The sequence below is a fragment of the Anabrus simplex genome, chromosome 1, assembly GCF_040414725.1.
Source record: "Anabrus simplex isolate iqAnaSimp1 chromosome 1, ASM4041472v1, whole genome shotgun sequence".
NCBI classification, from domain to species: Eukaryota; Metazoa; Arthropoda; class Insecta; order Orthoptera; family Tettigoniidae; genus Anabrus; species Anabrus simplex.
The window spans coordinates 398,074,139-398,089,539 of NC_090265.1; the positions used below are offsets into that span (position 1 = coordinate 398,074,139).

The 15,401-nt window shown below is 39.5% G+C and overlaps 1 protein-coding gene across 3 annotated transcripts in view; it reads left to right on the forward strand.

Annotated features, from left to right (window-relative positions):
- LOC136856844 (ubiquitin carboxyl-terminal hydrolase 2) overlaps nt 1–15,401 on the forward strand; it is a 434,922-nt gene that overhangs the window by 224,176 nt on the left and 195,345 nt on the right. The window lies entirely within an intron of this gene.

Consider the following 15,401-nt stretch of genomic DNA (forward strand, 5'->3'; position numbering starts at 1 on the left):
TTTTTGTGTTTTTGGATAATCCGAAGAATACAGTAGGGGCTGAACAGGAGTGAATAACGGGGTGAATTTAAAAAAAGACTATATCTGCAAATTATCTCAGACACGTAACATATTACAGATTTGAAAACTGGTATTGGAATTTCCTGTAAAAGTAAAGAAATATAAATATTTTTTCGGAAAATCCAGTTAAGGGGAACTGAAAAAGGGGGTGAAATTTAAAATTTAGCATATCTACAGTATATCGCAGAAACTTAACATTGTGCAGACGTGAACATTGGTATTTGGAATCTCCTTTATAAATAAAGAAACACGCTTTCTTTGGTTTTCGGGGAAAACCCTTAACGGGGGTTGAGGGGGGGGGAGGTGAAAGAATTGAAATTTTAGTTGAATTATTTGTATGAGAATGTATATATACACTAAAAATTCTAAAGGCGTTACAAACGTGAAAACTGGTATTTGGAATCTCCTTTAAAAATAAAGAAACACGCATTTGATGGGGGAATCAACTTGGTGGGGGGAGGGATGAAAACGGAGATGAATTCCTTTTACGAGGATACATATATCTCAAAAGCTGAAGATTTTACAGTCGTGATAATTGGTATTTGGATGCTCTTTTAAGAAACGGTTACTGTTTGTTTTTGGAAAATTCACTTGAATGGGGAGTGTGAAAGGAAGTAAAGTAATTGAATTCTTTTTCTGGAGAAACTTATACCTCAAAACTGAAGGTTACAGACGTGGAAATTGGTATTTGGAATCTCCTTTAAAAATAAAGAAACACGCATATTTTGGGTGGGACAAAGCCAGCTTAACGGGTGGGGGTGGAGTGAAAAAGGAGTTTAATTCTTTTCATGAGGATACTTCTATTTCAAAAACTGAAGATGTTGCAGACATGAAAATTTGTATTTGGAATTTTCTTTCAAAGTAAAGAAACGCGTAATCTTTTGTCTTTGGAAAATCCACTTAAGGGGGCGGGTGAATTAATTTAAATATTATTTGAATTCTTTGTATGAGGATACTTATATCTCAAAAACTAAAGATGTTACCGACGTGAAAATTAGTATTTGGAATCTTTTTTAAAAATAAAGAAATAATCATTTTGATGGGGTGAGAAATCAACTTGGGCCGGGGGCGGTGAAAAAGGAGTCTAATTACTTTTTATGAGGATACATATATCTCAAAACTGATAATTGGCATTTGGAAGTTCATTTATAAATAAAGAAACCAGTTTTTTGTTTTTGGAAAATTCATTTAAGGGCGGAGGCTGAAAGGAAGTGAAAAATTTAATTCTTTTTATGAAGATACTTATATTTAAAAAACTGAAGTTACACACGTGAAAATTTGTATTTGGAATCACCTTAAAAATAAAGAAACACGCAGTTTTGGAGGGGAGGGGAATCAACTTAACGGGCTTGGGTGAAAAAGGTGTTGAATTCTTTTTATGAGGATACTTATATCTCAGAAACTGAACATGTTAGAGGCCTGAACATTTGTATTTGGAATCTTTTTTCAAAGTAAGGAAACACGTGTTCTTTTGTCTTCGGAAAATCTACTTAAAGGGGTTGAATGGATTGAAAAATTAGTTGAATTCTCTGTGTGAGGTTACTTATCTCAAAAACTAAATATGTTAAAGATGTGAACATCGGTATTTGGAATCTCTTTTAAAAATGAAGAAACGCATATTTTTGGGGACGGCGGAATCAGTTTAACGGAGAGGAAGGGGGGGGGGGTAAAAATGGAGTTGAATTACTTTTATGAGTATACTTATATATCAACAACTGAAGATGTTACAGACGTGAAAATTTTATTTGGAATCTTTTTTTAAAAATTAAGCATGCATTTGTTTTTTCGGAAAATCGATGTAAGGGGGGTGGGGTTGAAAATAATTAAAAAGTTGAAATATGTTTATGAGGATACTTTACCTTAAAAACTGAAGCTGTTACAGACGTGAAAGTTGGTATTTTGAAAATTTTCTTTCAAAATAAAAAAACATGTATTTTTTTCGGAAAGTCCACTTAAGGCGGAGAGGGGTGGAAAGAAGTGAAAAGAAGAAGAAGAAGAAGAAGAAGAAGAAGTTGAATTATTCGTATGAGTATACATTTATCTCAAAAACTGAAGGTGTTGCAGACGTACAGACATGAAAACTGGTATTTGGAATCTCTTTTAAAAATAATGAAACACGTATTTTTTTTTGTTTTTGGAAAATCCAGTTCCGGGGCTGAAAAGAATTCGAAAGGCGGGTGAATTTTTAAAATGGGTACCGGTATATCTACATTATATGTCAAAAAACTTCACGTTTTAGAGACGAGAAACTTGGTATTTGGAAGGTCCTTTATAAATATAGGAACCTGTACGTTTTTGTTTTCGGAGAAGGTACTTAGCAGGGGTTGAAAAGAAGTGAAAATTAGTTGAATTGTTTTTTATGAGGATACTTATATCTTAAAAACTGAAGATGTTACAGGCGAGAAAATTGATATTTGGAATCTCCTTTAAAAATAAAGAAACATGTATTTTTGTTTTCGGAAAAAATACACTTAGATCAGGTGGGGGAAGGACTGATCACGTGGTTGAATTATTTTTATGGGGATACTTATGTATATCTCAAAAACTGAAGATGTTACAGATGTGGGAATGGGTACTTGGAAACTCTTTTAAAAATAAAGAAACATGTATTTATTTTTTCGACTTGAGAGAAGACTGTTTCTCACATGTGCAGTTCTATGTCGCATGGTCGTCTTAGCCCCAAAAGGTAATACCACAAACAGGCTTTACAAAGAATTCCTGGGGTAAATGTAACTCAATTTTTGGTGAGTTTGTATACTTTAGAGATTTTCAGATAATGTCTTAGTACAATGCCGAGGAACGATTACTTTGATCAAATTACGAAATTCACGCGAGCGAAGCCGCGGGTAATTGCTAGTCGTGTATAAACGTTTTCTATTCGTTTTTTTATTTTATTAACCACGTTTTATTTGATTGACTCTGTTTTAGGCAGTCTTTGTGTATTTTAATTTATTTTACCTTTTAATGATATTATATATATACACTGACTGACAGTGACAATGCAACACCAATGAGGAGTGGTTCGAAAGGGATGAAAGTTGGGGTAAAACAGAGACGGCACGGTCGAATAATTAATGTTTATTTCAAACCGATATGCAGGTTACACAATGCGCACGGCATCGACTCAGTAGGATGTAGGACCACCGCGAGCGGCGATGCACGCAGAAACACGTCGAGGTACAGAGTCAATAAGAGTGCGGATGGTGTCCTGAGGGATGGTTCTCCATTCTCTGTCAACCATTTGCCACAGTTGGTCGTCCGTACGAGGCTGGGGCAGAGTTTGCAAACGGCGTCCAATGAGATCCCACACGTGTTCGATTGGTGAGAGATCCGGAGAGTACGCTGGCCACGGAAGCATCTGTACACCTCGTAGAGCCTGTTGGGAGATGCGAGCAGTGTGTGGGCGGGCATTATCCTGCTGAAACAGAGCATTGGGCAGCCCCTGAAGGTACGGGAGTGCCACCGGCCGCAGCACATGCTGCACGTAGCGGTGGGCATTTGACGTGCCTTGAATACGCACTAGAGGTGACGTGGAATCATACGCAATAGCGCCCCAAACCATGATGCCGCGTTGTCTAGCGGTAGGGCGCTCCACAGTTACTGCCGGATTTGACCTTTCTCCACGCCGACGCCACACTCATCTGCGGTGACTCTCACTGACAGAACAGAAGCGTGACTCATCGGAGAACACGACGTTCCGCCATTCCCTCATCCAAGTCGCTCTAGCCCGGCACCATGCCAGGCGTGCACGTCTATGCTGTGGAGTCAATGGTAGTCTTCTGAGCGGACGCCGGGAGTGCAGGCCTCCTTCAACCAATCGACGGGAAATTGTTCTGGTCGATATTGGAACAGCCAGGGTGTCTTGCACATGCTGAAGAATGGCGGTTGACGTGGCGTGCGGGGCTGCCATCGCTTGGCGGCGGATGCGCCGATCCTCGCGTGCTGACGTCACTCGGGCTGCGCCTGGACCCCTCGCACGTGCCACGTGCCACATGTCCCTGCGCCAACCATCTTCGCCACAGGCGCTGCACCGTGGACACATCCCTATGGGTATCGGCTGCGATTTGACGAAGCGACCAACCTGCCCTTCTCAGCCCGATCACCATACCCCTCGTAAAGTCGTCTGTCTGCTGGAAATGCCTCCGTTGACGGCGGCCTGGCATTCTTAGCTATACACGTGTTCTGTGGCACACGACAACACGTTCTACAATGACTGTCGGCTGAGAAATCACGGTACGAAGTGGGCCATTCGCCAACGTCGTGTCCCATTTATCGTTCGCTACGTGCGCAGCACAGCGGCGCATTTCACATCATGAGCATACCTCAGTGACGTCAGTCTACCCTGCAATTGGCATAAAGTTCTGACCACTCCTTCTTGGTGTTGCATTTGCTCTGTCAGTCAGTGTATATATGCTATCATCTTCGTAGTTCTTTTTATCGTTCTCAGCTTATTTGGAAGAGAGGTTGCCTGCCGCTCCATCTCCCAATCTCACTTATCCTATTTCGATCTATTTTTATATAATTTTACAAGGAGGAAGCGGTGGTGGTGGTGGTGGTGGTGGTGGTGGTGGTGGTGGTGGTGGTTATTGTTTTAGGAGGAAGTACAACTAGGCAACTATCCTCTAATTTCATAAGGAATTAAAGCATTGCGAAATAGTAAGAGCTGATTTAGATTCATATTGATTCTTAATCATAGGTGGATAAATTTTAAAATTGTAATTATCATTATATTTCGTTTCACCTCGTACCATTACGGACCGATGACCTAGATGTTAAACCTCTTTAAACAAAAAGCATCATTATCATCAGCAGCATTATAGAATTGTAACGCAACTTTCTCCCACTTTCTCCGGAGTTTATGGAAAGTAGCCATCTTTGGCAACTGAGATTTTTAGTAATATATATAACACACAAGAAAAGACAGATTCAGAAAGTTGTAGACAGCCTTAAAGGTACCATACACATATAGGTTAATGAATTATTATTTATGTCTTTACAAATGGCGGATTTTTTACATGCATTAAGTTCGCGCCACCGACAGCGATATCGCACGTCTCTAAATAAAACGGCAATAACTAGAAGTTGCTTTGATATATGATGCATCTCTCTTGTGAAAGGACCGGGCGAGTTGGCCGTGCGCTTAGGGGCACGGAACTGTGACTTTGCATCCGGGAAATAGCGAGTTTGAACCCCACTGTCGGCAACCTGGAGATGGATTTCCTTGGTTTCCCATTTGCACGCCAGCCAAATGCTGGGGCTAATTCTTAACTAAGGCCACAGCCGCTTCCTTCCCACTCCTATCGTCGCCATAAGACATATCTGTGTGGGTGCGACGTAAAGCAATTTGTAAAAAGAAAAAAAAATCTACTGGAACGTTGAAATCTTACGACTTCAAGGATATTGAATCTGCCTCTTTGAAACGAATTTGTAAAAATTGTTTAAATATGCAGTTTACGAAATGATTTCTTGGAATAAGCTAAGAGCTTAGCCATATTATTTCACTGAATTTGTTGAGCTTCCACAAGTTAAACAACATGAGATGTTGTTTGACCCCGATGGGGCATCCCGTGTTGGTCGTTATGGAAGAACGCATAGATATTAGACACTGTGGCGTCAGTTTCGGTCTATTTTTAAAATTATAATGTCTAAGCAATATTCGGATATTTCACGGGTTTCTTAGGTATGGTCATTCCAACTCTGCGTTTGAGGGGTAGGGAGCCCTGACGCAGCCCCGTGTTTGCCCAGGGTTTACCTTCACTACTCTCTCGCAATGATTATGGCGATGTAAGAACGCTTGCGCTGGGTTGGTGATGTCGCAATTTTAGCCGACATTGAAATCATTAAATGTTTCATTGCAAGTCCAAAATATAATGATTGGTGCTATGTGGGATATGGGACGTAATTCTGACTGTTCGAAAAATATTTACGGGAGGAAGATTTTGAAAGAATTCCCATCTTCAAAACCACGTTACCGGGCGAGTTGGCCGTGCGCGTAGAGGCGCGCGGCTGTGAGCTTGCATCCGGGAGATAGTAGGTTCGAATCCCACTATCGGCAGCCCTGAAAATGGTTTTCCGTGGTTTCCCATTTTCACACCAGGCAAATGCTGGGGCTGTACCTTAATTAAGGCCACGGCCGCTTCCTTCCAACTCCTAGGCCTTTCCTATCCCATCGTCGCCATAAGACCTATCTGTGTCGGTGCGACGTAAAGCCCATAGCAAAAAAAAAAAAAAAAATACAAACCACGTTACTTGCCCGATTGTAACTTTGATAGAAATTGCGAAGCCTTTAAGCATTTCGACAGGGATTTAGAAATATCGAACACATGTCGCTTGAATTAAACATGTATATGACGCCCTATTCTGCATAAGTTTGAATAGGCTTCAGCCAAATTTGTAAGAAAACTAATTGTAGAAAAACTAGATCATGTTTGTCGGATGTTGCGTTTAGTATTCATTCTTCTCAAACAATTTTCCCTGATGTCACTAAGTTGGCGAAATTAGAAATGCCAGCTGTCTTCTTAAATGCAGAAAAAAGGTAGTTTTATTTTTGTTGTATTGTTTTTCTTAAAGCCTAATTTTTGTAATTGAAATTGATGCCCCATTTTCTCATACTTATCACCATTTGATTACACCAGTTTCCTGGGTATTGTAGCACGGTTTATCCCAGGCGTTGTCCGCCTGCGTAGCGTAACGCTTAGCACTGTTAGCTGCTGTCTCAAGAGGCCCGGGTTCGATTCCTCGTACTGCCAGAGGAGATCTGGTATGTGGATAACATGGAACGGGTAGCTCACCTCCATTGTGGGTGGACCTGAAAAGAGCTTTCACTACCGCGGAGCGAGGACACCAGTTTAATATTCCATGCGTTAATAATTGCAAACGCATGATTGGGAGATAATCGCGAAATAAATTTTAAAAGAACGTTTCAAGTCTGTCTCCTTGTTCATTTACTTTTGGACTTCTGGTATGTTGGCAAATATGTAGGTTTAAAAGTAGCAGTTTTCAAGGAGGCTGTTTCACTTTCCTTATGCCAGGAGAGAATATTGTAATGATCAAGAACGAAAGATATTTTCGTATTGTTTAACAATATAGGAAATATGAATATCATCTTTGTTTCAAATAAATCGATCAATGAATGAATGAATGAATGAATGAATCAGTTAATGAATCAGTCACCACTGATCTGCATTTAGGGCAGTTGTCCTGGTGGCAGATATCCTATCTGTTCTTTAATGGTCTTTTCTTAAATAATTGCAAAGAATTTGTATTTTTATTGAACATCTCCCTTGGTAAATTATTCCAATCCCTAACGAATATTTTCCCCAATTTGTCCTCATGAAATTCGAACTTTATCTTCATATTGTGATCTTTCCTACTTTTAAAGACACCACTCAAACTTATTCGTCTACTAATATCATTCCACGCCATCTCTCCACTGACAGCTCGGAATATACCATTAGTCGAGTAGCTCGTCTCCTTTCTCCCAAGCCTTCCCAGCTTTTTTTTTTTTTTTTTTTCAGTTCTCGAATCAAGTAATCCTGGTGAGGGTCCCATACACTGGAACCATACTCTATTTGGGATCTTACCAGAGACTTGTATGCCCTCTCCTTTACATCCTTACTACAACCCCTAAATAGTCTCATAATCATGTGCAGAGATCTGTACCCTTTATTTACAATACGGTTTATGTGATTACCCCAATGAAGATCTTTCCTTAGATTAACACCTAGGTACTTACAGTAATCCCCATAAGGAAGTTTCATCCCATCAACACAGTAATTAAATATGAGAGAACTTTTTCTGTTAGCCAAACTCACAACCTGACTTTTATCCCCGTTTATTGTACTCTCACAACATTTTTGAGATCTTTTTGCAGTTGCTCACAATCATGTCATTTATTTATTACTCCATACAGTATAAGATCATCCGCAAAAAAGCCTTACTTCTCATTCCAGTTCTTTGCTGATATCATAATATATAAGAAAACATAAAAGGTCCAATAATACTGCCTCGAGGAATTCCATTCTTAATGGTTACGTGATCAGATAATGCTTCACCAACTCTAATTCCATTATCTAGAAAAATAGTCACCTATTCAGTCGCTTTCTTGTCTAGTCCAATTGCACTTACTCTTGCCAGTAATCCCCCATGATCTACCCTATCAAATGCCTTGGATAGGTCAATCGCGACACAGTACATTTGACCTCCCGAATCTAGGATATCTGCTATATCTTACTGGAATCCTACAAGTTGAGCTTCAGTGGAATAACCTTTCCTATACCCGAACCGCCTTCTATCGAACCAGTTATTAATTTCGCAAACATGTCTAATATAATCAGAAATTAGGCTTTCCCAAAGCTTACGTGTAACACATATCAAACTGAGTGGCCTGTAATTTTCAGCTTTACACGAGCCACTACAACAACCCTGCATTCATTTGGTATAGTTCCTTCATGCAGACAGTAATCAAATAAGTACAGTACTTCAGATATGGCACTATATCCCAACCCATTGTCTTTAGTATATCCCCCGAAATATTATAAATTCCGGCAGCTTTTTTAGTTTTCAACTTTTGTATCTTATTGCAAATGTCTTTATTATCGTAGGTAAATTTCAATACTTCGTTAGTATTAGTCACCTCTTCTATCTGGACATTTTCCCTAAAACCAACAATCTTTACGTACTGCTTACTGAATATTTCTGCCTTCTGTAGATCCTCGCATACACACTCGAAATGTTCTTCTTGGAACCTTTTTCTACCTTAAAGTACCTACCGGTATATATACTCTTCCATTTTTCACTAAAATTTGTATGACTGGCAGTTATGCTTGTTATCATGTTATCCATAGCTAACTTCTTCGCTAGATTCAATTTCCTAGGAAGTTCCTTCAGTTTCTCCTTACTTTCACAACCATTTCTAACTCTAAATCTTTCCAACCTGCACCTCCTTTCTGTTCCCTTTGCTTCTGTTATAGTATAGCGGATCTTTACCATTCCTTATCACCTTCAAATGTACATATCTGTTTCCACATTCATCAACAATGGCTTAAAACCCATCGCGCAGTCTGTTTACATTTTTATTTATAGTTTTCCACTGATCAAAACTCCCTCACTGCTGTTTTATCAGCCATATGGAACCGCCTAATAGTTCTACTTTTAAGACCTTCCTTTCTATCATATTTATTTCTAACTACGACAAAGTAGCGTTGTGATCACTAATACCACATATTACTTCAGTTTTTCTATAGAGCTCATCTGGTATTACCAGCACCACATCCAGAACATTCTTTCCTCTGGTTGGTTCCATCAGTTTCTCATTCAGCTGTCCTTCCCAGATTAACTCATTTGTCATTTGTTAGTCATGCCTCCTGTCGTTCGCATTACCTTCCCAATTGGCATTTGATAAATTGAGATCACCTGGTACACACACGTACTTTTCCGTATCGTTTCCCACATAGCTTATTATCTTATCAGATAATTCTGAATCAGCGTGTGCGTCACCCTTTCTAGATCTATACACTCCTAAAATATCTTTGGAGAGGAGCCTTACACCTGGAATTATATGTTTCTTATCTTTACATTTTTCGTACCTTACAAATTCTTCTTTCACCAGAATGAATACCCCCCTCCTGCCATTCCTATCCTGTATCTATGATAAACAGTCTAGTTCCGTGAGGCAGTAAGCGCATCTCTGTAGGATATCAGATGACGAAGGGTGAACTTTTACCACGTACGGGTGCCTTACTTTCTTTTAAAAGCACAAGTAACTGAAAGTTGTTCGTCGTTCATTTCTTACGCGATGTTATAACTTTAGTGAAATCCAGAAAAAGGTCTAAATTGAAGATCTTTTAGATTTTTTACGTAATCTTTTTACTCTTTACATAAAAAAATGTATTTCTTTTAAGCAAGTAGAGCTGTTAATGCATAAATTCTTACAGTATATAAATATTGCATAAATAAGGAACTAATATTTGAACAACTACATGAAGTGCTACCGTTGTCGTATTATAATACCGGGGCATGTATTCACAGTAGATTGTAATTTGTATTCAGTTTGGTTCAACTTAAGATCTGCTGAAGATAGTAATTTTATAATTTAGAGTTTACGTATGTATGTATGTATGTATGTATGTATGTATGTATTCATGACCTACAAGCTAAGAACAGGGTGGGTTTTTTTACCTTCCAGTTGTTTATCTCGAAAGCAATGCCGTTAAAGAAACCGGTTTGTTGCAAATATTTCTTCATTTGAGGGGGGTAAACAATGATATTAGTTACATTTTATTTAGGAATTTTTCAAGGACTTTTCAAGTACAACTCTATTTTTAAATGAAAACCCTAATTTCTTAATCAGATTTTGGTTTTATGCAATAAAAGCAGACAATTTCTGTCTCAAATATTTTTCATTATACCGGTAGTTAATAGTTTTAAGAAGGTTTAAAAACATTACGTTAATACTTCGAAAGATTAACTTAGATATCATTCGTTTGCATTCAACAAAACATAAACTCAGTTTAAACACAGAAATTGATTTTGTTTACCTTTCTCATAATTGCGAAATACAAAATGGAAATTGCCTTTAAAAATAACAGTTGTTCATCATTAATGTATGTTCAATTCTTGTTCGATTTCTCTATGGGGTCGAGTATGAAATAAGATTAATCTTCGTGGCGAGTTTTTACGACCGGATGCCTTTTCTGATGTCAACCTTATCAGAGGAGTTAATGCAATGGAATGAATGACGTGTTATATTATAGTAGGAAGGGTGAAACCGGGCGGCGGCAAATACCTTGCTCCTGTCAAATAGTACCAAGGGGTCTGCTCAAGGCTTAAAGTCTCCATCCGACGGACGAATCACCATCAAGAGCATCACATGCCCTCATTCCATATGAACACTGAGGAGAGGTTTGGAATTGAACCCAGGATTTTCGCACGCAATTTATTGATTGGACATTGTATAGCACCACCTCTCTTACTCTGCCGGTGAACATTCAGATGGTGATTTTTGTGCACCAACGTGATTCGAACCAGCTAACCACGGTGTCAGACCATATAGACATGACACCTTAACGATCATGCCCAGCAGGCGGGCTGTTCATCAGTAATCAATGTTATAAGAATTTAAAATGTGCTCCATTTCATTCCATACTAGAATAGCACTTGTATTTTTTCAAAAGCTCGTCTAACATTCTGAAACCGGCATTTAGGAATATTCCTGCAATCTATGGTTATCCTTCGTTGGAATTCAATTGTAGAAGACTGATTTTTGGTGCCCCCTAGAAAGAAATCTAAGACGCTTGTATCAGGGGATCTTGCAGGCTATTCGGTATTCATCTTTCTATGAATCCATTTATTTGGGAAAGTACACGTATGTCCATAAGTTAAGGGGATTTTCGAGATCCACGAAAAAAACATGGTACACGATGATAATGCGTGCACTAAAGGAGCCCTGACAACAATTTGTATCGTAACACAGTATCACTAATATCTGGTATACAGGAAAACCAGACATAGGCAGTGGGTGACACTGGCCGTGTGTGGTGTCCCTCCGCCGGTGGTGTGATGACCTCGCATGTCAATACAGGTTACACAACGGCTCCTTATACTCTAGATCAGGCCGTTCAGCATGACTTGCAGTAACGCAGCCATCGCAGTTTTTCATAGATCATAGGTTTTGTCAACGCATGTGGTTTCAACATGTGGCCCCAGCCCACTTTTCATATATCGAGAACACTTTAATCAGATGTTCCCGGAAAAGTTGTTAAGAAGAGGAGAATCCTTTGCACGGCCACCTCGTTCGCCTGATCTGACCCTACTTGATTTCTTGTTAATTTACAGGAAGTGTCTTGTCTGCAAAATACATGTAGGGACTGAAATCGAGCATAGACCAAATTGTTTACTACATTTCGACTTAACTGAATCCTTCACTGCCACTTTATAATTTTCTGTGTGTGATCAGTGTAATCTATGAACAACAAAAGTGAAGGTCTAACCCCTGTAATTTCCTTGAACCAAGAACTCATTATATACCGGGCGGGTTGGCCGTGCGCGTAGAGGCGCGCGGCTGTGAGCTTGCATCCGGGAGATAGGGGTTCGAATCCCACTGTCGGCAGCCCTGAAGATGGTTTTCCGTGGTTTCCCATTTTCACACCAGGCAAATGCTGGGGCTGTACCTAAATTAAGGCCTCGGCCGCTTCCTTCCAACTCCTAGGCCATTCCTATCCCATCGTCGCCATAAGACCTATCTGTGTCGGTGCGACGTAAAGCAACTAGCAAAAAAAAAAAAACTCGTACCTTCTGGCAAGAATCCTCACTGCTAGTGACATGCTAGAACGACGCCAGAGATGTTCGACTGGATACGCTGGAACTTCCTGCGACGTAGTCGAAGCTGGAGAACGCTATTTTGTACAGCTGTTCGGGTCTTCGTAGTGTGTGCATGTAGTGCAGGTAAATAAAGGTGTTAAATTTCCATACAAAAATGACTCTCTTAAATCCCACGTGCATAAGTATCCCACAACAAACTTGGTTTATACCCAGCGACTGAGACGTTTCCGGGCCGGGATCCCCAGTCTCAAATTCATACTAGTGACCTTGAAAGTCTGTATCATCACGGAAACACCCTGTATGTTCTAGCTGCTGTAAAAGTATCATCAGTAGGCTTCGACGGTAGAGCGCTGGCTTTCCGAGCCCAACTTGGCAGGTTCCATTGTGACTCAGTCCGGTGGTATTTGAAAGTGGTCAAATACGTCAGCCTCTTGTCGGTATATTTACTGGCATGTAAAAGAACTCTTGCTGCGGGACAACATTCTGGCGCCTCGGCGTCAACAAAAACCGTCGAAATAGTAATAGGGTAATTCCACTTGGAGTCTGTTCTCTCCCACGGCATCATCCGATGGTTAGTAATGCCAAGCATAGTAATAACGTTAAACACACAAAACGGTAGAGACTTGGATTCCACGTTCAACTGTCAACTACGGTATATGACACAATCCAACCGTTTTAATGGCCGAGCTATTATTTCACTGGGCAGCCCACAGGTAAATCGAGATACTTCTATTGAAATACAGCAATCCTCGTTATGTCTGTTGCCTTCAGTAATGGGAATCAAAGACGAGTCCATTTACATTATGCTTTATGTAGCGATGAACTAACATATTCTGTGCGTCAAACCATACACTATTTTCTAATTAAACGCAAGTAATTACAACAAAATCCAAATATAAAATTCCTCCTCTCTACGCTTACCATTTTATCTATGTTATTAATGGATCAAATACTGCTATACAGAGATATGAAACGAAATAAGGGAAATACCGTAGCTATTACTCGTCATTATTGTTAGTGTATTCCAGAAAGCGACTGTGCTTACAAATGTTCTAATTAGTGATTGAGAAAAGGTAGCGAGCACTGTTTGGATTTGAACCATTGCAATTTATAATCTACCGCCCATATACATGTACCAACTAACCTACTACATCCCACCGTCAGAACCTCCGCTTAGCGATGAGGTATATTATTAACAGGTTTATGGGAAATATAGCTGCCCCTTTACCTTCTAGAAACAAATTCCTTCGCTGTTGTTTGTGTCTCATGCGTCGATCCAGAAATCTGATATCTTTGATGTCTACAAAGAAGATGCTATTGCATGCTTCCATTTCAATGCCATTGCTGGTTTACCCTGATTGGTGGATCTCTAATATGACGGATTCTTTGATTTTAGCTAGCGGCCAAATTCTGTGGGGTTGAGTGTACGCACGGTCAGAAGTCATTTGAAAGAATCCTAGGATGTTCGTTTAGAGCAAAACATGTAATTCTGTTACCATTATTTTACAGGTATGTTATAACCAGGAGAAAAATGCTCACTGAGTATGTGTAAGTAGGGTAGCATCCTGCTTCGCAGGATTTTCCGACCTCTGGATATACGAGCACACTCGGATCTGTGGGAGTAACGGAGTCCCTCTACTTCCTTTTGATAGGTGGAGGACTTCTTGGAAATAACTTGGCGAATGAAATGGAATTCTGTGGGGAGCTATAAATATTAATGAGGCTTATGGAAGAAAGAAAGTAGAACTGGCTGAGTCAGCAAAGAAGATGCGTCTTGATGTGTAAGGAGTTAGTGATATTCGGGTAAGGAGAGATAACGAGGAAGAGAGAGATTATAAAGTATTCTTACGAGAAGTTTAGAAAGGGAAGGGAAGCGTGTGGGATAGGACTGTTCATCAGGAATACTGTTGCGCACCCACTGTAATTTATGTTAGGCACCTAAATGTAGGTAGATTTAGCAGTTGGAGGAAATAGGACGAGAGTTATTGTCTCACTGCATTCACCATATGAAGGTGCAGTTGAGGATGAGGTAGACAAGTTTTAGGAAGCACTCAGTGGCATCATCGTCAGGATCAACAGGAAGGATAGGATATTGCTAATGGGCGATTTCAGTGCGAGAGTTGGAAGTAGAACTGAAGGATATCTGATTTTTGATGTTATATTATTCCCTACCCTGTGCAATTCCCTTCCAAACTTTCTCTTCCTGCGATACATTATTTCCTACTTTGACTTTCTGAACCATTGAATTTAGAAATATTTTTATCCAACGTGTAACCCTTACGTCCAATCCTATTCCCTCCATTTTTAATAATATCCCATGTTTCACTCTATCAAAGGCTTTGGAAAGATCTATGGCTATGCAATCTAACTGGCCTCCTGAATCCAACTGATCTGATACGTCCTGCTGAAATCCCACCAGTTGTGCCTCACAAGGAAATTTCTTTCTAAATCCATACTGGCTTCTCATGAACCAATTTTTATCATTACTTATCCCTCTGATGTACTTTGATATTAAACTCTCCAGTATTTTACAAACTATACTGGTCAGGCATACTGAATCTAGGCTTTAGGAACGCAATCTTGTGATTATAAATTGTATACCGCCACCTCTCCTACCTGTCGGCCAACTCCTGATGGTGATTGTTTTTTCGACCAACAGGACTCGAACCGGCTAACCACGGTGTCAGACTATACTGTATAGATTTGACGCCTTAACTATCATATCTACCAGGCGGGGTACAGTTGAGTATTATAGTGTATATGTAATATGTGCAACATATTGTTAAACTGTCTTGTACATTATAGTGTTATAAATCATGATTGGGCAGAATAGCACGCTTCGTAACCTGAGCCACGCCATGTAAATGAATGAATAAATAAATAATAAATAATAAATAAATAAATAAATAAATAAATAAATAAATAAATAAATAAATAAATAAATAAATAAATAAATAAATAAATAAATAAATAAATAAATAAATAATAACTTCTAAGTTAATCCTACACAGTTGTTAAGT